This window comes from Scyliorhinus torazame, chromosome 3, assembly GCF_047496885.1.
Source record: "Scyliorhinus torazame isolate Kashiwa2021f chromosome 3, sScyTor2.1, whole genome shotgun sequence".
Taxonomy (NCBI): domain Eukaryota; kingdom Metazoa; phylum Chordata; class Chondrichthyes; order Carcharhiniformes; family Scyliorhinidae; genus Scyliorhinus; species Scyliorhinus torazame.
Window position 1 is genome coordinate 385,485,812 of NC_092709.1, and position 25,742 is coordinate 385,511,553.

The following is a 25,742-nucleotide window of genomic DNA, read 5'->3' on the forward strand; positions in this document are numbered from 1 at the left end:
CCAACCTCTCTAATCTAACCTCATAGCCAACCTCTCTAATCTAACCTCAGAGCCAACCTCTCTAATCTACCCTCATAACCTACCTCTCTAATCGAACCTCATTGCCAACCTCTCTAATCTAACCTCATAGCCAACCTCTCTAATCTAACCTCATAGCCATCCTCACCAATCTTACCTCATATGATGGATTGGTAAGGTGGATAGGCCATGATAAATTACCCTTAGTGTCCACAAATTGACCTTAGTGTTGGGTGGGGTTACTGGGTTATGGTGATAGGGTGGAGGTGTTAACCTTGCGTAGGGTGCTCTTTCCAAGATCCGGTGCAGACTCGATGGACCGAATGGCCTCCTTCTGCACTGAAATATCTATGATATCCAACCTCTCTAATTTAACCTCAAAGCCAACACCTTAGAGTAGTTATCATAGTTATCATAGAATTTATCACAGCCAACCTCGCCAATCTAACCTCACAGCTAACCTCTCTAATCTAAGCTCAAATCCAACATCTCTAACCTAATCTCAAAACCAACCTCTCTAATCTAACCTCATAGCCAACCTCCCTAATCTAACCTCATAGCCAACCTCACCAATCTACCCTCATAACCTACCTCTCTAATCTAACCTCATTGCCAACCTCTCTAATCTAACCTCATAGCCAACCTCTCTAATCTAACCTCATAGCCATCCTCACCAATCTAACCTCATAGCTAACGTCTCTCAGGGCAGCACGGTAGCCTTGTGGATAGCACAATTGCTTCACAGCTCCTGTGTCCCAGGTTCAATTCCGGCTTGTGTCACTGTCTGTGCGGAGTCTGAACATCCTCCCCGTGTCTGCGTGTGTTTCCTCCGGGTGCTCCGGTTTCCTCCTACAGTCCAAAGATGTGCAGGTTAGGTGGATTGGCCATGATAAATTGCCCTTAGTGTACAAAAATTGTCCTTAGTATTGGGTGTGGTTACTGGGTTATGGGGATAGGGTGGCAGTGTTGACCTTGGGTAGGGTGCTCTTTCCAACAGCATCTGCAGACTCGATGGGCTGAATGGCCTCCTTCTGCACTGTAAATTCTATGATAACTATGATAACTACTCTAACCTCATAGCCAACCTCTCTAATCTAACCTCAGCCAACCTCACCAATCTAACCTCATAGCCAACCTCTCTAATCTAACCTCATAGCCAACCTCTCTAATCTAACCTCATAGCCAACCTCTCTAATCTAACCTCATAGCCAACGTCCCTAATCTAACCTCATAGCCAACCTCTCTAATCTAACATCAGAGCCAAACTCTCTAATCTAACCTCAGAGTCAACCTCTCTAAGATAACCTCATAGCCAACCTCTCTAATCTAACCTCATAGCCAACCTCTCAAATCTAACCTCATAGCCAACCTCTCTAATCTAACCTCATAGCCAACCTCTCTAATCTAACCTCATAGCCAACCTCTCTAATCTACCCTGATAACCTACCTCTCTAATCTAACCTCATTGCCAACCTCTCTAATCAACCCCATAGCCAACCTCTCTAATCTAACCTCATAGCCAACCTGTCTAATCTAACCTCATAGCCAACCTCTCTAAACTAACCTCATAGCCAACCTCTCTAAACTAACCTCATAGACAACGTCCCTAATCTAACCTCACAGCCAACCTCTCTAATCTAACCTCATAGCCAACCACTCTAATTTAACCTCATAGTCAACCTCTTTAATCTAACCTCATAGCCAACCTCTCTAATCTAACCTCATAGCCAACCTCTCTAATCTAACCTCAGAGCCAACCTCTCTAATCTACCCTCATAACCTACCTCTCTAATCGAACCTCATTGCCAACCTCTCTAATCTAACCTCATAGCCAACCTCTCTAATCTAACCTCATAGCCATCCTCACCAATCTTACCTCATATGATGGATTGGTAAGGTGGATAGGCCATGATAAATTACCCTTAGTGTCCACAAATTGACCTTAGTGTTGGGTGGGGTTACTGGGTTATGGTGATAGGGTGGAGGTGTTAACCTTGCGTAGGGTGCTCTTTCCAAGATCCGGTGCAGACTCGATGGACCGAATGGCCTCCTTCTGCACTGAAATATCTATGATATCCAACCTCTCTAATTTAACCTCAAAGCCAACACCTTAGAGTAGTTATCATAGTTATCATAGAATTTATCACAGCCAACCTCACCAATCTAACCTCACAGCTAACCTCTCTAATCTAAGCTCAAATCCAACATCTCTAACCTAATCTCAAAACCAACCTCTCTAATCTAACCTCATAGCCAACCTCCCTAATCTAACCTCATAGCCAACCTCACCAATCTAACCTCACAACTAACCTCTCTAATCTAACCTCATCGCCAACCTCTCTAATCTAACCTCAAATCCAACATCTCTAATCTAATCTCATAGCCAACCTCTCAAATCTAACCTCATAGCCAACCTCTCTAATCTAACCTCATTGCCAATCTCTCTAATCAACCCCATAGCCAACATCTCTAATCTAACCTCATAGCCAAACTCTCTAATCTAACCTCATAGCCAACCTCTCTAATCTACCCTCATAACCAACCTCTCTAATCTAACCTCATAGCCAACCTCTCTAATCTACCCTCATAACCAACCTCACTAATATAACCTCATAGCCAACCACTCTAATTTAACCTCATAGTCAACCTCTTTAATCAAACCTCATAGCCAACCTCTCTAATCTAACCGCATAACCAAGCTCTCTAATCTAACCTCATAGCCAACCTCTCTAATCTAACCTCATAGCCATCCTCACCAATCTAATCTCATAGCTAACGTCTCTCGGGGCAGCACGGTAGCCTTGTGGATAGCTCAATTGCTTCACAGCTCCAGTGTCCCAGGATCGATTCCGGCTTGTGTCACTGTCTGTGCGGAGTCTGCACATCCTCCCCGTGACTGCGTGTGTTTCCTCCGGGTGCTCCGGTTTCCTCCTACAGTCCAAAGATGTGCAGGTTAGGTGGATTGCCCATGATAAATTGCCCTTAGTGTGCAAAAATTGACCTTAGTGTTGGGTGTGGTTACTGGGTTATGGGGATAGGGTCGCAGTGTTGACCTTGGGTAGGGTGCTCTTTCCAAGAGCATCTGCAGACTCGATGGGCTGAATGGCCTCCTTCAGCACTGTAAATTCTATGATTACTATGATAACTACTCTAACCTCATAGCCAACCTCTCTAATCTAATCTCATAGCCAACCTCACCAATCTAACCTCATAGCCAACCTCACCAATCTAACCTCATAGCCAATGTCCCTAATCTAACCTCATAGCCAACCTCTCTAATCTAACCTCATAGCCAACCTCACCAATCTAACCTCATAGCCAACCTCACCAATCTAACCTCATAGCCAACCTCTCTAATCTAACCTCATTGCCAACCTCTCTAATCTAACCTCATAGCCAACATCTCTAATCTAACCTCATAGCCAACCTCTCTAATCTAACCTCATAGCCAACCTCTCTGTCTAACCTCATAGCCAACCTCACCAATCTTACCTCATATGATGGATTGGTTAGGTGGATAGTCCATGATAAATTGCCCTTAGTGTCCACAAATTGACCTTAGTGTTGGGTGGGGTTACTGGGTTATGGTGATAGGGTGGAGGTGTTAACCTTGGGTCGGGTGCTCTTTTCAAGAGCCGGTGCAGACTCGATGGGCCGAATGGCCTCCTTCTGCACTGAAAAATCTATGATATATAACCTCTCTAATCTAACCTCAAAGCCAACATCTCTAATCTAACCGCATAGCCAACCTCTCTAATCTAACCTCAAAGCCTACATCTCTAATCTAACCTCATAGCTAACCTCTCCAATCTCACCTTGTAGCCAATCTCTCTAATCTAACCACATTGCCAACCTCTCTAATCTAACCACATAGCCAACCTCTCCAATCTCACCTCGTAGCCAATCTCTCTAATCTAACCACATTGCCAGCCTCTCTACTCTAACATAATAGCCAACCTCTCCAATCTAACCACATTGCCAACCTCTCTAATATCACCTCATAGCCAACCTCTCTAATCTATCCTCAGAGCCAACCTCTCTAATCTAACTTCATAGCCAACGTCCCTAATCTAACCTCAGAGCCAACCTCTCTAATCTAACCTCATAGCCAACCTCTCTAATCTAACCTCATAGCCAACCTCACCAATCTAACCTCATAGCCAACCTCTCTAATCTAACCTCATAGCCAACCTCTCTAATCTAACCTCATAGCGAACCTCTCTAATCTAACCTCATAGCCAACGTCCCTAATCTAACCTCATAGCCAACCTCTCTAATCTAACCTCATAGCCAAGCGATCTAATGTAACCTCAGAGCCAACCGCTCTAATCTAACCTCATAGCCATGCTCTCTAATCTAACCTCATAGCTAACCTCTCTGATCTAACCTCATAGCCAACCTCTCTGTCTAACCTCATAGCCAACCTCACCAATCTTACCTCATATGATGGATTGGTAAGGTGGAAAGGCCATGATAAATTGCCCTTAGTGTCCACAAATTGACCTTAGTGTTGGGTGGGGTTACTGGGTAATGGTGATAGGGTGAAGGTGTTAACCTTGCGTAGGGTGCTCTTTCCAAGATCCGGTGCAGACTCGATGGACCGAATGGCCTCCTTCTGCATTGAAATATCTATGATATCCAACCTCTCTAATTTAACCTCAAAGCCAACATCTCTAATCTAACCTCATAGCCAACCTCTGTAATCTAACCTCATTGCTAACCTCTCTAATCTAACATCATAGCCAACCTCTCTTATCCATCCTCATAGCCAACCTCTCTAATCTAACCTCATAGCCAACCTCTCTAATCTAACCTCAAAGCCAACATCTCTAATCTAACCTCATAGCTAACCTCTCTAATCTAACCTCATAGCCAACCTCTCCAATCTCACCTCATAGCCAATCTCTCCAATCTAACCATATTGCCAACCTCTCTAATCTAACATCATAGCCAAGCTCTCTAATCTAACCTCACAGCCAACATCTCTGATCTAACCTCATAGCTAACCTCTCCAATCTCACCTCGTAGCCAATCTCTCTAATCTAACCACATTGCCAACCTCTCTAATCTAACCACATAGCCAACCTCTCCAATCTCACCTCGTAGCCAATCTCTCTAATCTAACCACATTGCCAACCTCTCTAATATCACCTCATAGCCAACCTCTCTAATCTATCCTCAGAGCCAACCTCTCTAATCTAACTTCATAGCCAACGTCCCTAATCTAACCTCAGAGCCAACCTCTCTAATCTAACCTCATAGCCAACCTCTCTAATCTAACCTCATAGCCAACCTCACCAATCTAACCTCATAGCCAACCTCTCTAATCTAACCTCATAGCCAACCTCTCTAATCTAACCTCATAGCGAACCTCTCTAATCTAACCTCAAAGCCAACGTCCCTAATCTAACCTCATAGCCAACCTCTCTAATCTAACCTCATAGCCAAGCGATCTAATGTAACCTCAGAGCCAACCGCTCTAATCTAACCTCATAGCCATGCTCTCTAATCTAACCTCATAGCTAACCTCTCTCATCTAACCTCATAGCCAACCTCTCTGTCTAACCTCATAGCCAACCTCACCAATCTTACCTCATATGATGGATTGGTAAGGTGGAAAGGCCATGATAAATTGCCCTTAGTGTCCACAAATTGACCTTAGTGTTGGGTGGGGTTACTGGGTAATGGTGATAGGGTGAAGGTGTTAACCTTGCGTAGGGTGCTCTTTCCAAGATCCGGTGCAGACTCGATGGACCGAATGGCCTCCTTCTGCATTGAAATATCTATGATATCCAACCTCTCTAATTTAACCTCAAAGCCAACATCTCTAATCTAACCTCATAGCCAACCTCTGTAATCTAACCTCATTGCTAACCTCTCTAATCTAACATCATAGCCAACCTCTCTTATCCATCCTCATAGCCAACCTCTCTAATCTAACCTCATAGCCAACCTCTCTAATCTAACCTCAAAGCCAACATCTCTAATCTAACCTCATAGCTAACATCTCTAATCTAACCTCATAGCCAACCTCTCCAATCTCACCTCATAGCCAATCTCTCCAATCTAACCATATTGCCAACCTCTCTCATCTAACATCATAGCCAAGCTCTCTAATCTAACCTCACAGCCAACATCTCTGATCTAACCTCATAGCTAACCTCTCCAATCTCACCTCGTAGCCAATCTCTCTAATCTAACCACATTGCCAACCTCTCTAATCTAACCACATAGCCAACCTCTCCAATCTCACCTCGTAGCCAATCTCTCTAATCTAACCACATTGCCAACCTCTCTAATATCACCTCATAGCCAACCTCTCTAATCTATCCTCAGAGCCAACCTCTCTAATCTAACTTCATAGCCAACGTCCCTAATCTAACCTCAGAGCCAACCTCTCTAATCTAACCTCATAGCCAACCTCTCTAATCTAACCTCATAGCCAACCTCACCAATCTAACCTCATAGCCAACCTCTCTAATCTAACCTCATAGCCAACCTCTCTAATCTAACCTCATAGCGAACCTCTCTAATCTAACCTCATAGCCAACGTCCCTAATCTAACCTCATAGCCAACCTCTCTAATCTAACCTCATAGCCAAGCGATCTAATGTAACCTCAGAGCCAACCGCTCTAATCTAACCTCATAGCCATGCTCTCTAATCTAACCTCATAGCTAACCTCTCTCATCTAACCTCATAGCCAACCTCTCTGTCTAACCTCATAGCCAACCTCACCAATCTTACCTCATATGATGGATTGGTAAGGTGGAAAGGCCATGATAAATTGCCCTTAGTGTCCACAAATTGACCTTAGTGTTGGGTGGGGTTACTGGGTAATGGTGATAGGGTGAAGGTGTTAACCTTGCGTAGGGTGCTCTTTCCAAGATCCGGTGCAGACTCGATGGACCGAATGGCCTCCTTCTGCATTGAAATATCTATGATATCCAACCTCTCTAATTTAACCTCAAAGCCAACATCTCTAATCTAACCTCATAGCCAACCTCTGTAATCTAACCTCATTGCTAACCTCTCTAATCTAACATCATAGCCAACCTCTCTTATCCATCCTCATAGCCAACCTCTCTAATCTAACCTCATAGCCAACCTCTCTAATCTAACCTCAAAGCCAACATCTCTAATCTAACCTCATAGCTAACCTCTCTAATCTAACCTCATAGCCAACCTCTCCAATCTCACCTCATAGCCAATCTCTCCAATCTAACCATATTGCCAACCTCTCTAATCTAACATCATAGCCAAGCTCTCTAATCTAACCTCACAGCCAACATCTCTGATCTAACCTCATAGCTAACCTCTCCAATCTCACCTCGTAGCCAATCTCTCTAATCTAACCACGTTGCCAACCTCTCTAATCTAACCTCATAGCCAACCTCTCCAATCTAACCTCAGAGCCAACCTCTCTAATATCACCTCATTGCCAACATCTCTAAACTAACCTCATAGCCAACCTCTCTAATCTAACCTCAAAGCCAACATCTCTAATCAAACCTCATTGCCAATCTCTCCTATCTATGTTTATAGCCAACCTCTCTAATCTAACCTCATAGCCAACCTCTCTAATCCAACTTCATAGCCACCCTCTCTAATCTAAGATCAAATCCAACATCTCTAATCTAATCTCATAGCTAACCTCTCAAATATCACCTCATAGCCAACCTCTCTAACCTAAATTCACAGCCAACCTCTCTAATCTACCCTCATAGCTATCTTCTCAAATATCACCTCTTAGCCAACCTCTCTAAACTAACCTCATAGCCAATCTCTCTAATCAAACCTCTTAGCCAACCTCTTTAATCTAACCTCATAGCCAACCTCTCTAAACTAACCTCATAGACAACCTCTCTAAACTAACCTCATAGACAACCTCTCTAATCTAACCGCATGACCAACCTCTCTTATCTAACCTCATAGCCAACCTCTCTAATCTAACCTCATAGCCATCCTCAACAATCTAATCTCATAGCTAACGTCTCTCGGGGCAGCACGGTAGCCTTGAGGATAGCACAATTGCTTCACCGCTCCAGGGTCCCAGGTTCGATTCCAGCTTGTGTCACTGTCTGTGCGGAGTCTGCACATTCTCCCCGTGTCTGCGTGGGTTTCCTCCGGGTGCTCCGGTTTCCTGCCACAGTCCAAAGATGTGCAGGTTAGGTGGATTGGCCATGATAAATTGCCCTGAGTGTCCAAAAATTGACCTTAGTGTTGGGTGGGGTTACTGGGTTATGGGGATAGGGTGGCAGTGTTGACCTTGGGTAGGGTGCTCTTTCCAAGAGCCGGTGCAGACTCGATGGGCTGAATGGCCTCCTTATGCACTGTAAATTCTATGATAACTATGATAACTACTCTAACCTCATAGCCAACCTCTCTAATCTAACCTCATAGCGAACCTCACCAATCTAACCTCATAGCCAACTTCTCTAATCTAACCTCATAGCCAACCTCTCTAATCTAACCTCATAAACAACCTCACCAATCTAACCTCATAGCCAACCTCTCTAACCTAACCTCATAGCCAACCTCACCAATCAAACCTCATAGCCAACCTCTCTAATCTAACCTCATAGCCAACCTCTCTAATCTAACCTCATTGCCAACCTCACCAATCTAACCTCATACCAACCTCTCTCATCTAACCTCATAGCCAACCTCTCTAATCTAACCTCATAGCCAACATCTCTAATCTAACCTCATAGCCAACCTCTCTAATCTAACCTCATAGCCAACCTCTCTGTCTAACCTCATAGCCAACCTCACCAATCTTACCTCATATGATGGATTGGTTAGGTGGATAGTCCATGATAAATTGCCCTTAGTGTCCACAAATTGACCTTAGTGTTGGGTGGGGTTACTGGGTTATGGTGATAGGGTGGAGGTGTTAACCTTGGGTCGGGTGCTCTTTTCAAGAGCCGGTGCAGACTCGATGGGCCGAATGGCCTCCTTCTGCACTGAAAAATCTATGATATCTAACCTCTCTAATCTAACCTCAAAGCCAACATCTCTAATCTAACCGCATAGCCAACCTCTCTAATCTAACCTCAAAGCCTACATCTCTAATCTAACCTCATAGCTAACCTCTCCAATCTCACCTTGTAGCCAATCTCTCTAATCTAACCACATTGCCAACCTCTCTAATCTAACCACATAGCCAACCTCTCCAATCTCACCTCGTAGCCAATCTCTCTAATCTAACCACATTGCCAGCCTCTCTACTCTAACCTAATAGCCAACCTCTCCAATCTAACCACATTGCCAACCTCTCTAATATCACCTCATAGCCAACCTCTCTAATCTATCCTCAGAGCCAACCTCTCTAATCTAACTTCATAGCCAACGTCCCTAATCTAACCTCAGAGCCAACCTCTCTAATCTAACCTCATAGCCAACCTCTCTAATCTAACCTCATAGCCAACCTCACGAATCTAACCTCATAGCCAACCTCTCTAATCTAACCTCATAGCCAACCTCTCTAATCTAACCTCATAGCGAACCTCTCTAATCTAACCTCATAGCCAACCTCTCTAATCTACCCTCATAACCTACCTCTCTAAGCTAACCTCATAGCCAACCTCTCTAATTTAACCTCATAGTCAACCTCTTTAATCTAACCTCATAGCCAACCTCTCTAATCTAACCTTAGACCAATCCACTCTAATCTAACATCATAGCCAACCTCTCTAATCCAACCTCATAGCCAACCTGTCTCATCTAACCTCATAGCCAACCTCTCTAATCTAACCTCAGAGCCAACCTCTCTAATCTAACCTCAGAGTCAACCTCTCTAAGATAACCTCATAGCCAACCTCTCTGATCTAACCTCATAGCCAACCTCTCAAATCTAACCTCATAGCCAACCTCTCTAATCTAACCTCATAGCCAACCTCTCTAATCTAACCTCATAGCCAACCTCTCTAATCTACCCTCATAACCTACCTCTCTAATCTAACCTCATTGCCAACCTCTCTAATCAACCCCATAGCCAACCTCTCTAATCTAACCTCATAGCCAACCTGTCTAATCTAACCTCATAGCAAACCTCTCTAATCTACCCTCATAACCAACCTCTCTAATCTAACCTCATAGCCAACCTCTCTAATCTACCCTCATAACCAACCTCACTAATCTAACCTCATAGCCAACCACTCTAATTTAACCTCATAGTCAACCTCTTTAATTTAGCCTCATAGCCAACCTCTCTAATCTAACCTCATAGCCAACCTCTCTAATCTAACCTCAGAGCCAACCTCTCTAATCTACCCTCATAACCTACCTCTCTAATCTAACCTCATTGCCAACCTCTCTAATCTAACCTCATAGCCAACCTCTCTAATCTAACCTCATAGCCATCCTCACCAATCTAACCTCATAGCTAACGTCTCTCAGGGCAGCACGGTAGCCTTGTGGATAGCACAATTGCTTCACAGCTCCAGTGTCCCAGGTTCGATTCCGGCTTGTGTCACTGTCTGTGCGGAGTCTGAACATCCTCCCCGTGTCTGCGTGTGTTTCCTCCGGGTGCTCCGGTTTCCTCCTACAGTCCAAAGATGTGCAGGTTAGGTGGATTGGCCATGATAAATTGCCCTTAGTGTACAAAAATTGTCCTTAGTATTGGGTGTGGTTACTGGGTTATGGGGATAGGGTGGCAGTGTTGACCTTGGGTAGGGTGCTCTTTCCAAGAGCATCTGCAGACTTGATCGGCTGAATGGCCTCCTTCTGCACTGTAAATTCTATGATAACTATGATAACTACTCTAACCTCATAGCCAACCTCTCTAATCTAACCTCATAGCCAACCTCACCAATCTAACCTCATAGCCAACCTCTCTAATCTAACCTCATAGCCAACCTCTCTAATCTAACCTCATAGCCAACCTCTCTAATCTAACCTCAAAGCCAACGTCCCTAATCTAACCTCATAGCCAACCTCTCCAATCTAACCTCATAGCCAACCTCTCTAATCTAACCTCATAGCCAAACTCTCTAATCTAACCTCATAGCCAACCTCTCTAATCTAACCTCATAGCCAACCTCTCTAATCTAACCTCATAGCCAAGCGATCTAATGTAACCTCATAGGCAACCTCTCTAATCTAGCCTCATAGCCATGCTCTCTAATCTATCCTCATAACCTACCTCTCTAATCTAACCTCATTGCCAACCTCTCTAATCTAACCCAATAGCCAACCTCTCTAATCTAACCTCATAGCCAACCTCTCTAATCTAACCTCATAGCTAACCTCTCTAATCTAACCTCATAGCCAACCTCTCTAATCTAACCTCAGAGTCAACCTCTCTAATCTACCCTCATAACCAACCTCTCTAATCTAACCTCATAGCCAACCTCTCGAATCTACCCTCATAACCATCCTCTCTAATCTAACCTCATAGCCAACCTCTCTAATTTAACCTCATAGTCAACCTCTCTAATCTAACCTCTTAGCCAACCTCTCTAATCTAACCTCATAGCCAACCTCGCTAATCTTACCTCATAGCTAACTTCTCAAATATCACCTCATAGCCAACCTCTCTAAACTAACCTCATAGCCAACCTTCCTAATCTAACCTCTTAGCCAACCTCTCTAATCTAACCTCATAGCCAACCTCTCTAAACTAACCTCATAGCCAACCTCTCTAATCTAACCGCATAACCAACCTCTCTAATCTAACCTCATAGCCAACCTCTCTAATCTAACCTCATAGCCATCCTCACCAATCTAATCTCATAGCTAACGTCTCTCGGGGCAGCACGGTAGCCTTGTGGATAGCACAATTGCTTCACAGCTCCAGTGTCCCAGGTTCGATTCCGGCTTGTGTCACTGTCTGTGCGGAGTCTGCACATCCTCCCCGTGACTGCGTGGGTTTCCTCCGGGTGCTCCGGTTTCCTCCTACAGTCCAAAGATGTGCAGGTTAGGTGGATTGGCCATGATAAATTGCCCTTAGTTTCCAAAAATTGACCTTAGTGTTGGGTGTGGTTACTGGGTTATGGGGATAGGGTCGCAGTGTTGACCTTGGTTAGGGTGCTCTTTCCAAGAGCATCTACAGACTCGATGGGCTGAATGGCCTCCTTCAGCACTGTAAATTCTATGATTACTATGATAACTACTCTAACCTCATAGCCAACCTCTCTAATCTAACCTCATAGCCAACCTCACCAATCTAATCTCATAGCCAACGTCCCTAATCTAACCTCATAGCCAACCTCTCTAATCTAACCTCATAGCCAACCTCACCAATCTAACCTCATAGCCAACCTCTCTAATCTAACCTCATAGCCAACCTCTCTAATCTAACCTCATAGCCAACCTCTCTAATCTAACCTCATCGCCAACGTCCCTAATCTAACCTCATAGCCAACCTCTCTAATCTAACCTCATAGCCAACCTCTCTAATCTAACCTCATAGCCAAACTCTCTAATCTAACCTCATAGTCAACCTCTCTAATCTAACCTCATAGCCAACCTCTCTAATCTAACCTCATAGCCATCCTCAACAATCTAATCTCATAGCTAACGCCTCTCGGGGCAGCACGGTAGCCTTGTGGATAGCACAATTGCTTCACAGCTCCAGTGACCCAGGTTCGATTCCGGCTTGTGTCACTGTCTGTGCGGAGTCTGCACATCCTCCCCGTGACTGCGTGGGTTTCCTCCGGGTGCTCCGGTTTCCTCCTACAGTCCAAAGATGTGCAGGTTAGGTGGATTGGCCATGATAAATTGCCCTTAGTGTCCAAAAATTGACCTTAGTGTTGGGTGTGGTCACTGGGTTATGGGGATAGTGTCGCAGTGTTGACCTTGGGTAGGGTGCTCTTTCCAAGAGCATCTGCAGACTCGATGGGCTGAATGGCCTCCTTCAGCACTGTAAATTCTATGATTACTATGATAACTACTCTAACCTCATAGCCAACCTCTCTAATCTAACCTCATCGCCAACCTCTCTAATCTAACCTCATAGCCAACCTCTCTAATCTAACCCCATAGCCAACCTCTCTAATCTAACCTCATAGCCAAGCGATCTAATGTAATCTCATAGCCAACCTCTCTAATCTAACCTCATAGCCAACCTCTCTAATCTAACCTCATAGTCAACCTCTTTAATCGAACCTCATAGCCAACCTCTCTAATCTAACCTCATAGCCAACCTCTCTAATCTAACCTCATAGCCAACCTCTCTAATCTAACCTCATAGCGAACCTCTCTAATCTACCCTCATAACCTACCTCTCTAATCTAACCTCATTGCAAACCTCTCTAATCTAACCTCTTAGCCAACCTCTCTAATCTAACCTCATAGCCAACCTCGCTAATCTTACCTCATAGCTAACTTCTCAAATATCACCTCATGGCCAACCTCTCTAAACTAACCTCATAGCCAACCTCTCTAATCTAACCGCATAACCAACCTCTCGAATCTAACCTCATAGACAACCTCTCTAATCTAACCTCATAGCCATCCTCACCAATCTAATCTCATAGCTAACGTCTCTCGGGGCAGCACGGTAGCCTTGTGGATAGCACAATTGCTTCACAGCTCCAGTGTCCCAGGTTCGATTCCGGCTTGTGTCACTGTCTGTGCGGAGTCTGCACATCCTCCCCGTGACTGCGTGGGTTTCCTCCGGGTGCTCCGGTTTCCTCCTACAGTCCAAAGATATGCAGGTTAGGTGGATTGGCCATGATAAATTGCCCTTAGTGTCCAAAAATTGTCCTTAGTGTTGGGTGTGGTCACTGGGTTATGGGGATAGTGTCGCAGTGTTGACCTTGGGTAGGGTGCTCTTTCCAAGAGCATCTGCAGACTCGATGGGCTGAATGGCCTCCTTCAGCACTGTAAATTCTATGATTACTATGATAACTACTCTAACCTCATAGCCAACCTCTCTAATCTAACCTCATAGCCAACCTCACCAATCTAACCTCATAGCCAACCTCACCAATCTAACCTCATAGCCAACCTCTCTAATCTAACCTCAAAGCCAACCTCTCTAATCTACCCTCATAGCCAAGCGATCTAATGTAACCTCATAGCCAACCTCTCTAATCTAACCTCATAGCCATGCTCTCCAATCTAACCTCATTGCCAACCTCTCTAATCTAACCTCATAGCCAACCTCTCTAATCTAACCTCATAGCTAACCTCTCTGATCTAACCTCATAGCCAACCTCTCTGTCTAACCTCATAGCCAACCTCACCAATCTTACCTCATATGATGGATTGGTATGGTGGATAGGCCATGATAAATTGCCCTTAGTGTCCACAAATTGACCTTAGTATTGGGTGGGGTTACTGGGTTATGGTGATAGGGTGGAGGTGTTAACCTTGCTTAGGGTGCTCTTTCCAAGATCCGGTGCAGACTCGATGGACCGAATGGCCTCCTTCTGCACTGAAATATCTATGATATCCAACCTCTCTAATTTAACCTCAAAGCCAACATCTCTAATCTAACCTCATAGCCAACCTCTGTAATCTAACCTCATTGCTAACCTCTCTAATCTAACCTCATAGCCAACCTCTCTTATCCATCCTCATAGCCAACCTCTCCAATTTAACCTCATAGCCAACCTCTCTAATCTAACCTCAAAGCCTACATCTCTAATCTAACCTCATAGCTAACCTCTCTAATCTAACCTCATAGCCAACCTCTCTTATCTAACCTCATAGCCAACCTCTCTAATCTAACCTCATAGCCAACCTCTCCAATCTCACCTCATAGCCAATCTCTCCAATCGAAACATATCGCCAACCTCTCTAATCTAACATCATAGCTAAGCTCTCTAATCTAACCTCACAGCCAACATCTCTAATCTAACCTCACAGCTAACCTCTCCAATCTCACCTCATAGCCAACCTCTCTAATCTAAACACATTGCCAACCTCTATAATCTAAAATCATAGCCAAGCTCTCTAATCTAACCTCACAGCCAACATCTCTAATCTAACCTCATAGCTAACCTCTCCAATCTCACCTCGTAGCCAATCTCTCTAATCTAACCACGTTGCCAACCTCTCTAATCTAACCTCATAGCCAACCTCCCCAATCTAAACTCACAGCCAACCTCTCTAATATCACCTCATTGCCAACATCTCTAAACTAACCTCATAGCCAACCTCTCTAATCTAACCTCAAAGCCCTACTTCTCTAATCAAACCTCATTGCCAATCTCTCCTATCTATGTTCATAGCCAACCTCTCTAATCTAACCTCATAGCCAACCTCTCTAATCCAACTTCATAGCCAACCTCTCTAATCTAACCTCATAGCCAACCTCTCGAATCTAACCTCATAGCCAACCTCTCTAATCTAACCTCATAGCTAACCTCTCTAATCTAACCTCATAGCCAACCTCACCAATCTAACCTCACAGCTAACCTCTCTAATCTAACCTCATAGCCAACCTCTCTAATCTAAGATCGAATCCAACATCTCTAATCCAATCTCATAGCTAACCTCTCAAATATCACATCATAGCCAACCTCTCTAACCTAAATTCACAGCCAACCTCTCTAATCTACCCTCATAGCTAACTTCTCAAATATCACCTCTTAGCCAACCTCTCTAAACTAACCTCAAAGCCAATCTCTCTAATCAAACCTCTTAGCCAACCTCTTTAATCTAACCTCATAGCCAACCTCTCTAAACTAACCTCATAGACAACCTCTCTAATCTAACCGCATGACCAACCTCTCTAATCTAACCTCATAGCCAACCTCTCTAATCTAACCTCATAGCCATCCTCACCAATCTAATCTCATAGCTAACGTCGCTCGGGGCAGCACGGTAGCCTTGTGAATAGCACAATTGCTTCACAGATCCAGGGTCCCAGGTTCGATTCCGGCTTGTGTCACTGTCTGTGCGGAGTCTGCACATCCTCCCCGTGTCTGCGTGGGTTTCCTCCGGGTGCTCCGGTTTCCTCCCACAGTCCAAAGATGTGCAGGTTAGGTGGATTGGCCATGATAAATTGCCCTTAGTGTCCAAAAATTGACCTTAGTGTTGGCTGGGGTTACTGGGATATGGTGATAGGGTGGCAGTGTTGACCTTGGGTAGGGTGCTCTTTCCATGAGCCGGTGCAGACTGGATGGGCTGAATGGCCTCCTTATGCACTGTAAATTCTATGATAACTATGATAACTACTCTAACCTCATAGCCAACGTCTCTAATCTAACCTCAAAGCCATCATCTCTAATCTAACCTCATTGCGAACCTCTCCAATCTCACCTCATAGCCATTCTCTCTAATCTAACCACATTGCCAACCTCTCTAATCTAACCTCATAGCCAACCTCTCTAATCTAACCTCATAGCCAACCTCTCCAATCTAACCCCAGAGCCAACCTCTCTAATATCACCTCATTGCCAACCACTCTAATCTAACCTCATAGCCAACCTCTCTAATCTAACCTCAAAGCCAACATCTCTAATCAAACCTCATTGCCAATCTCTCCTATCTATGTTTATAGCCAACCTCTCTAATCTAACCTCATAGCCAACCTCTCGAATCCAACTTCAGAGCCAACCTCTCTAATCTAACCTCATAGCCAACCTCTCTAATCTAACCTCATAGCCAACCTCTCTAATCTAACCTCATAGCTAACCTCTCGAATCTAACCTCACAGCGAACCTCTCTAATCTAACCTCACAGCCAACCTCTCTAATCTAACTTCAAAACCAACCTCTCTAATCTAACCTCATAGCCAACCTCACTAATCTAACCTCATAGCCAACCTCACCAATCTAACCTCACAGCTAACCTCTCTAATCTAACGTCATAGCCAACCTCTCCAATCTAACCTCAAATCCAACATCTCTAATCCAATCTCATAGCTAACCTCTCAAATATCACATCATAGCCAACCTCTCTAATCTAAATTCACAGCCAACCTCTCTAATCTAACCTCATAGCCAACCTCTCTAATCTAACCTCATAGCCAACCTCTCTAATCTAACCTCATAGCCAACCTCTCTAATCTAACCTCATAGCTAACCTCTCTAATCTAACCTCATAGCCAACCTCTCTAATCTAACCTCACAGCCAACCTCTCTAATCTTACCTCAAAACCAACCTCTCTAATCTAACCTCATAGCCAACCTCCCTAATCTAACCTCAAAGCCAACATCTCTAATCAAACCTCATTGCCAATCTCTCCTATCTATGTTTATAGCCAACCTCTCTAATCTAACCTCATAGCCAACCTCTCTAATCCAACTTCATAGCCAACCTCTCGAATCTAACCTCATAGCCAACCTCTCTAATCTAACCTCATAGCTAACCTCTCTAATCTAACCTCATAGCCAACCTCACCAATCTAACCTCACAGCTAACCTCTCTAATCTAACCTCATAGCCAACCTCTCTAATCTAAGATCGAATCCAACATCTCTAATCCAATCTCATAGCTAACCTCTCAAATATCACATCATAGCCAACCTCTCTAACCTAAATTCACAGCCAACCTCTCTAATCTACCCTCATAGCTAACTTCTCAAATATCACCTCTTAGCCAACCTCTCTAAACTAACCTCAAAGCCAATCTCTCTAATCAAACCTCTTAGCCAACCTCTTTAATCTAACCTCATAGCCAACCTCTCTAAACTAACCTCATAGACAACCTCTCTAATCTAACCGCATGACCAACCTCTCTAATCTAACCTCATAGCCAACCTCTCTAATCTAACCTCATAGCCATCCTCACCAATCTAATCTCATAGCTAACGTCGCTCGGGGCAGCACGGTAGCCTTGTGAATAGCACAATTGCTTCACAGATCCAGGGTCCCAGGTTCGATTCCGGCTTGTGTCACTGTCTGTGCGGAGTCTGCACATCCTCCCCGTGTCTGCGTGGGTTTCCTCCGGGTGCTCCGGTTTCCTCCCACAGTCCAAAGATGTGCAGGTTAGGTGGATTGGCCATGATAAATTGCCCTTAGTGTCCAAAAATTGACCTTAGTGTTGGGTGGGGTTACTGGCATATGGTGATAGGGTGGCAGTGTTGACCTTGGGTAGGGTGCTCTTTCCATGAGCCGGTGCAGACTGGATGGGCTGAATGGCCTCCTTATGCACTGTAAATTCTATGATAACTATGATAACTACTCTAACCTCATAGCCATCATCTCTAATCTAACCTCATTGCTAACCTCTCCAATCTCACCTCATAGCCATTCTCTCTAATCTTACCACATTGCCAACCTCTCTAATCTAACATCATAGCCAAGCTCTCTAATCTAACCTCACAGCCAAAATCTCTAATCTAACCTCATAGCTAACCTCTCCAATCTCACCTCGTAGCCAATCTCTCTGATCTAACCACATTGCCAACCTCTCTAATCTAACCTCATAGCCAACCTCTCTAATCTAACCTCATAGCCAACCTCTCCAATCTAACCTCAGAGCCAACCTCTCTAATATCACCTCATTGCCAACCACTCTAATCTAACCTCATAGCCAACCTCTCTAATCTAACCTCAAAGCCAACATCTCTAATCAAACCTCATTGCCAATCTCTCCTATCTATGTTTATAGCCAACCTCTCTAATCTAACTTCATAGCCAACCTCTCTAATCCAACTTCAGAGCCAACCTCTCTAATCTAACCTCATAGCCAACCTCTCTAATCTAACCTCATAGCCAACCTCTCTAATCTAACCTCATAGCTAACCTCTCGAATCTAACCTCACAGCGAACCTCTCTAATCTAACCTCACAGCCAACCTCTCTAATCTAACTTCAAAACCAACCTCTCTAATCTAACCTCATAGCCAACCTCACTAATCTAACCTCATAGCCAACCTCACCAATCTAACCTCACAGCTAACCTCTCTAATCTAACGTCATAGCCAACCTCTCCAATCTAACCTCAAATCCAACATCTCTAATCCAATCTCATAGCTAACCTCTCAAATATCACATCATAGCCAACCTCTCTAATCTAAATTCACAGCCAACCTCTCTAATCTAACCTCATAGCCAACCTCTCTAATCTAACCTCATAGCCAACCTCTCTAATCTAACCTCATAGCCAACCTCTCTAATCTAACCTCATAGCTAACCTCTCTAATCTAACCTCATAGCCAACCTCTCTAATCTAACCTCACAGCCAACCTCTCTAATCTTACCTCAAAACCAACCTCTCTAATCTAACCTCATAGCCAACCTCCCTAATCTAACCTCATAGCCAACCTCACCAATCTAACCTCACAGCTAACCTCTCTAATCTAACCTAATAACCAACATCTCTAATCTAACCTCAAATCCAACATCTCTAATCTAATCTCATAGCTAACTTCTCAAATATCACCTCATAGCCAACCTCTCTAAACTAACCTCATAGCCAACCTCTCTAATCTAACCTCATAGCCAACCTCTCTAATCTAACCTCATAGCCAACCTCTCTAATCTAACCTCATAGCCATCCTCACCAATCTAATCTCATAGCTAACGTCTCTCGGGCAGCACGGTAGCCTTGTGGATAGCACAATTGCTTCACAGCTCCAGGGTCCCAGGTTCGATTCCGGCTTGTGTCACTGTCTGTGCGGAGTCTGCACATCCTCCCCGTGTCTGCGTGGGTTTCCTCCGGGTGCTCCGGTTTCCTCCTACAGTCCAAAGATGTGCAGGTTAGGAGGATTGGCCATGATAAATTGCCCTCAGTGTCCAAAAATTGACCTTAGTGTTGGGTGGGGTTACTGGGTTATGGGGATAGGGTGGCAGTGTTGACCTTGGGTAGGGTGCTCTTTCCAAGAGCCGCTGTAGACTCGATGGGCTGAATGGCCTCCTTCTGCACTGTAAATTCTATGATAACTATGATAACTACTCTAACCTCATAGCCAACCTCTCTAATCTAACCTCATAGCCAACCTCACCAATCTAACCTCATAGCCAACCTCTCTAATCTAACCTCATAGCCAACCTCTCTAATCTAACCTCATAGCCAACCTCTCTAATCTAACCTCATAGCCAACCTCTCTAATCTAACCTCATAGCCAACCTCTCTAATCTAACCTCATAGCCAACCTCTCTGAACTAACCTAATAGCCAACCTCTCTATTCTAACCTCATAGCCAACCTCTCTAATCTGATCTCAGGGCCAACCTCTCTAATCTAACCTCATAGCTAACCTCTCTAATCTAACATCCCAGCCAACCTCTCTATTCTAACATCATAGCCAACCTCTCTAATCTAACCTCATAGCCAACCTCTCTAATCTAACCTCATATCTAACCTCCCTCGGGGCACCACGGTAGTCTTGTGGATAGCACAATTTCTTCACAGCTCCAGGGTCCCAGGTTCGATTCTGGCTTGGGTCACTGTCTGTGCGGAGTCTGCACATCCTCCCCGTGTCTGCGTGGGTTTCCTCCGGGTGCTCCCTTTTCCTCCTACTGTCCAGAAATGTGCAGGTTAGGTGGATTGGCCATGATAAATTGCACTTAGTGTCCATAAATTGCCCTGAGTGTTGGGTGGCGTTACTGGGTTATGGAGATAGGGTGGCAGTGTTGACCTTGGGTAGGGTGCTCTTTCCAAGAGCCGGTGCAGACTCGATAGGCTGAATGGCCTCCTGAAACGTCTCCAATCTAACCTCATAGCCAACCTCTCTAATCTATCTTCATAACCAACCTTTCTAATCTAACCTCATAACCTAAATTCCTTATCCCTGGAACCCGTCTTGTAAAACTCTCCCACACCCTCTCCACCATGTTCAGATCCTTCCTGTGGTTTGGGGCCCAGAACCATGCACAATATTCCAGCTGAGGTTTCACTAGTGTCTTGTATAAGGTCAGCAGAAACCCCTTGCCATTGTACTCTATGTCCCTATTAATAAAGTCCTGGGTACGATATGTTTTATTAATTGCTCTCTCCTCTTGTCCTTCCACCTTCAATGATCGATGCACATTTACACCCAAGTCCCTCTGCTCCTGCACCCCTTTGTAAATTCTACCCCCAATTTTACTTTGTTCATGTTTTCTCTGCCAAAATGCATCACCTCACATTCTCCCCATTGAACTTCACCTGCCACCTGCAAAACTTGACTATATTCCAAACTGTCCTCCCACAGTTTACAATACTTCCAGGTTTTGTCGCATCCATCAAGCTTCAGATCATCAGGAAACACAAGTATCTCAATGCCGACCCCTGGGAGCATCATTACAAATCTTCCTCCAGCCTGAAAATTATCCACTGATCATTACTCTCTGCTTCCTATTATTCAGCAATTTTGTATCTATGTCCTGACGTCCCTTTCATTCCAGAAGCTGTAACCTTTCTTGCAAGTCTGTTGTGTGGCACTATATCAAATGCCTTCTGAAAGTCCATATACATCACATCAATAGCATTATGCTCATTGGCCCTTCCTGTTACCTCCTCAAAGAACTCCAGCAAGTCAGTTAAGCACACTTCCTCTTTTAGAAATCCCTGTTTGTTCTTCCTAATCAACCCTCATTTTTCCATGTGACTACTAATTCTATCCCGAATAATTGTTTCTGGAAGCTTCCCCACCACTGAACTTAACCTGGCTCCTTTTTCTTAACTCACTGAAGTTGTCTTCCCGGCAGCTAATTATTTTTACCCTTCATTGTTCCTTGTCCTTTTCTGATGTCAGGCAAAATCACAGGATCCAATTGTCACTGTCCCATAAATCTTCTCCCACTGGGCATTGGAACCATTAGATCCACCTCATTTCCAAGAACTAAGGTCAGCAATGTCCCTCAAGTCAACCCCCCACCACCGCACGTCCCCCCCCCCTCCCCCAATGCTTGTGAATCAATGACGCAGGGACAGGACATCTTTGTATAAAATTAAAAGGTAGTTAAGGCCCTGTGACTTGGTTTATGATTGGCCTCCATGCAACCATGTCCATGATATAGTTTGTCCTCGAACTGAATGAGCTTTTCTCTTTTCCAGGTGAAAAGGAATTTGCAGCTGGAGCCAAGACATCTCGAATTGGTGCTTGTGTCAGACAATAGACTGGTGCGTGTATTGACTGAACATGTTGAAAACGAATGGTTGAAGCCTCACACAGAACAAATAACTGCAGATTAGGTGTTGTAAACATTAGTTTTTCAAAGGCTGAAAGGTTCAAAGGAAGACTGGATGAATGAGGTTACAAAACCCTTGTTTGTTGACAAGCAAAGTGTAAGTTACTCCAAGCTTTTTTGGGGGGGCGGGTTCAATCAACATGAGTCATGATTTTTTTTACTGCAAATTTACTCTAAGATCACATATTGCCTCTTGAGATTTTCCTGTCAGCAGAAGATATAGGAGGACATTTTCCTATTAAGAAATAGGCCGAGATTTCTCTGTCAGAAGAAATAGGACGAGATTTCTCTGTCAGAAGAAATAGGCCGAGATTTCCCTGTCAGAAGATATAGGCCGAGATTTCTCTGTCAGAAGAAATAGGCCAAGATTTCTCTGTCAGAAGATGTAGGCCGAGATTTCTCTGTCAGAAGATGTAGGTTGAGATTTTCCTGTCAGAAGAAACAGGCCGAGATTTCTCTGTCAGAAGAAATAGGCTGAGATTTCTCTGTCAGAAGATGTAGGCTGAGATTTTCCTGTCAGAAGTAACAGGCCGAGATTTCTCTGTCAGAAGAAGTAGGCCGAGATTTCCCTGTCAGAAGAAATAGGCGGAGATTTCCCTGTCAGAAGAAATAGGCCGAGATTTCCCTGTCAGAAGAAATAGGACGAGATTTCTCTGTCAGAAGAAACAGGCCGAGATTTCTCTGTCAGATGAAATAGGCCAAGATTTCTCTGCCAGAAGATGTAGGCTGAGATTTCCCTGTCAGAAGAAATAGGCCGAGATTTCTCTGTCAGAAGAAATAGGCCGAGATTTCTCTGTCAGAAGAAATAGGATGAGATTTCCCTGTCAGAAGAAATAGGCCGAGATTTCCCTGTCAGAAGAAATAGGCCGAGATTTCCCTGTCAGAAGAAATAGGCCGAGATTTCTCTGTCAGACGATATAGGCGGAGGTTTCTCTGTCAGAAGATATAGGCGGAGATTTCCCTGTCAGAAGAAATAGGCCGAGATTTCTCTGTCAGAAGAAATAGGACGAGATTTCCCTGTCAGAAGAAATAGGCCGAGATTTCCCTGTCAGAAGAAATAGGCGGAGATTTCCCTGTCAGAAGAAATAGGCCGAGATTTCTCTGTCAAAAGAAATAGGATGAGATTTCCCTGTCAGAAGAAATAGGCCGAGATTTCCCTGTCAGAAGAAATAGGCCGAGATTTCCCTGTCAGAAGAAATAGGCAGAGATTTCTCTGTCAGACGATATAGGCGGAGGTTTCTCTGTCAGAAGATATAGGCGGAGATTTCCCTGTCAGAAGAAATAGGCCGAGATTTCTCTGTCAGAAGAAATAGGACGAGATTTCCCTGTCAGAAGAAATAGGCCGAGATTTCCCTGTCAGAAGAAATAGGCCGAGATTTCCCTGTCAGAAGAAATAGGCCGAGATTTCTCTGTCAGACGATATAGAGGGAGATTTCTCTGTCAGAAGATATAGGCGGAGATTTCCCTGTCAGAAGAAATAGGCCGAGATTTCTCTGTCAGAAGAAATAGGACGAGATTTCTCTGCCAGAAGAAATAGGACGAGATTTCCCTGTTGATGCGACCATCAATTCACTCGAGATGAAGAGTTGAAGTGAACAGTGGCTTTAATCAGCACTCGACTGCTCTGCACTGAGAGCCGCCTGCAGGGCAGCAGCTCTATATACCTCCCCTCAAGGGGGCGGAGCCAGGGGCAGAGCCCACAAGGGCACCAACATGATACAAAGCAGTTGATGCACTATCAATTACGACGAGCCGAGAGTAGAGGGTAATCGAGGCTTTATTAAGCAGAGATGTGTTTCCTCCTGCAGCTGCTGCCGAAATGGCTGCAGCTCGGTGAGCACACACATTTATACTCTGCCTACTGGGCGGAGCCAGCAGGCAGGAATCTACCCCCGTACCTGTAGTACAGGAGCCTTACCGTATTACCTCTCGTATGTGATATATACAACAGTGGTGACTGCCACAGTAGTGTAATACAATACAATGGTCCATAGGTGGAGCCCACAAGGGCAACAACATAGTACAATGCAATACAGTGGTGAATGGCTGTCCTAATACATTCACCACACCTGTCAGAAGAAATAGGCTGAGATTTTGCTGTCAGAAACGTCGGCCGAGATTTCAGTAAACATGGGCTGAAGAATCCACTGAGATGTGGAGGCGGGGGTGGGGACGAGGCCTGGGGAGGGGTGGGGAAGGGGGAGACAGGGGGTGGCAGGTGTTGGTAGTGGGGAACACATTGGCTCTGAGTTCACGATTGAGCATGTCAACTCGAGTGGACAGGCCTCCATCATGTCTCTCAGTCTGAGGAGTGCAGCTAGCATCCCTCCCTGATGGTCCCTACTTTTAATACTCCAGCAACTGAGGCATGACTGAGCCCAGAGGCTCGTCAATCTGACTGGGACTCAACCGTTTTCTGGCAGCATTCTCCTGGGTGTAAGCACCCTGACATGTCCCTGCCTCTGCCTGCTGTGACTCACAGAGAGTGGGGTGCACACCAACGCGTGACCCTGAGGCCTTTCTAGCACCAAATCTCACAGAGGGATGTGTTTCTGTGCTGGTGGAGGGTGTGGGTGAAAGTGTGGCACTTCTTCAGTGTCTGAGACGTCATCCTCGCTGGTGTCAGAGGTGTCCTGGATCTGGCTGGTGGAGGCTGCTTCCCTGATGTGTCTGCAGGAGAATGGAACTTTCATTAATGCTTGGCAGGGGCCTTCAGATACAGGATTCACATCGGCATGGGGTGATGGATTTTTAAAAAATTGTCTTGGGCTTTGGGCGTCGCTGGCTGGGTCAGCATTTGTCCATCCCTAACTGCCCTTGAACTGAGTGGCCAATTTCAGAGGCGGGCAGTTAAGAGCCAATCCCATCGCTGTGTGTGTCTGGAGTCACATGGAAGCCAGACCGGGCAAGGGCGGCAGATTTCCTTTCCTGAAGGGCATTAGTGAACCAGATGGGTTTTTAAGACAATCAGCAAAGGTTTCATGATCATAATGATACTTTTAATTCAAAAATAAAAAGGGCAATTTAGTGTGGCCCATCCACCATGCTTGCAGATCTTTGGGTTGTGGGGGTGAGACCCACACAGACACGGGGAGAACGTGCAGACTCCGCACAGACAGTGACCCAAGCTGGGAATCGAACCTGAGGCCCTGGAGCTGTGAAGCAACTGTGCTTACCAATATGCTACCATGCTCCCTTCTACTAGTGGAGTGCCTCAGGCCTGGGCTACAATTATTGACAATATATATTGATGACCTGGACCAGTGAGGTGAATGTTCTATTGCTAACTTTGCAGATGACACAAAAATAGGTGGAAAAGCCAGTGGTGAGGATGACACAGGGTCGACAGCGGGATATAGACTGTTATTGTTTAATTGTCCACCACCATTCACGGCTGGATGTGGCAGGCTGCAGAGCTTAGATCTGGTGTGTTTGTTATCGGCCCAGTTCCTTCTGTATATTGCTGCTGATGCTGTTTCGCTGCAAGCTGTCCTGTGTTATAGCTGCACCAGGTTGACACCTCATTGCTGGTGTTGCTCCTGACATGCTCTCCTGCACGCTTCACTGAACCAAAGCTTAGTAGTAATGGTAGATTGGGGGATATTCCAGGACATGGGTTTGATAACTTTGTGTGCTTCTTGTCCGAGCATACCCGGATTCCCTTGGATACGGGGATTCCCGTACCAGCCTCCTCCTCATAGCTTACATTTC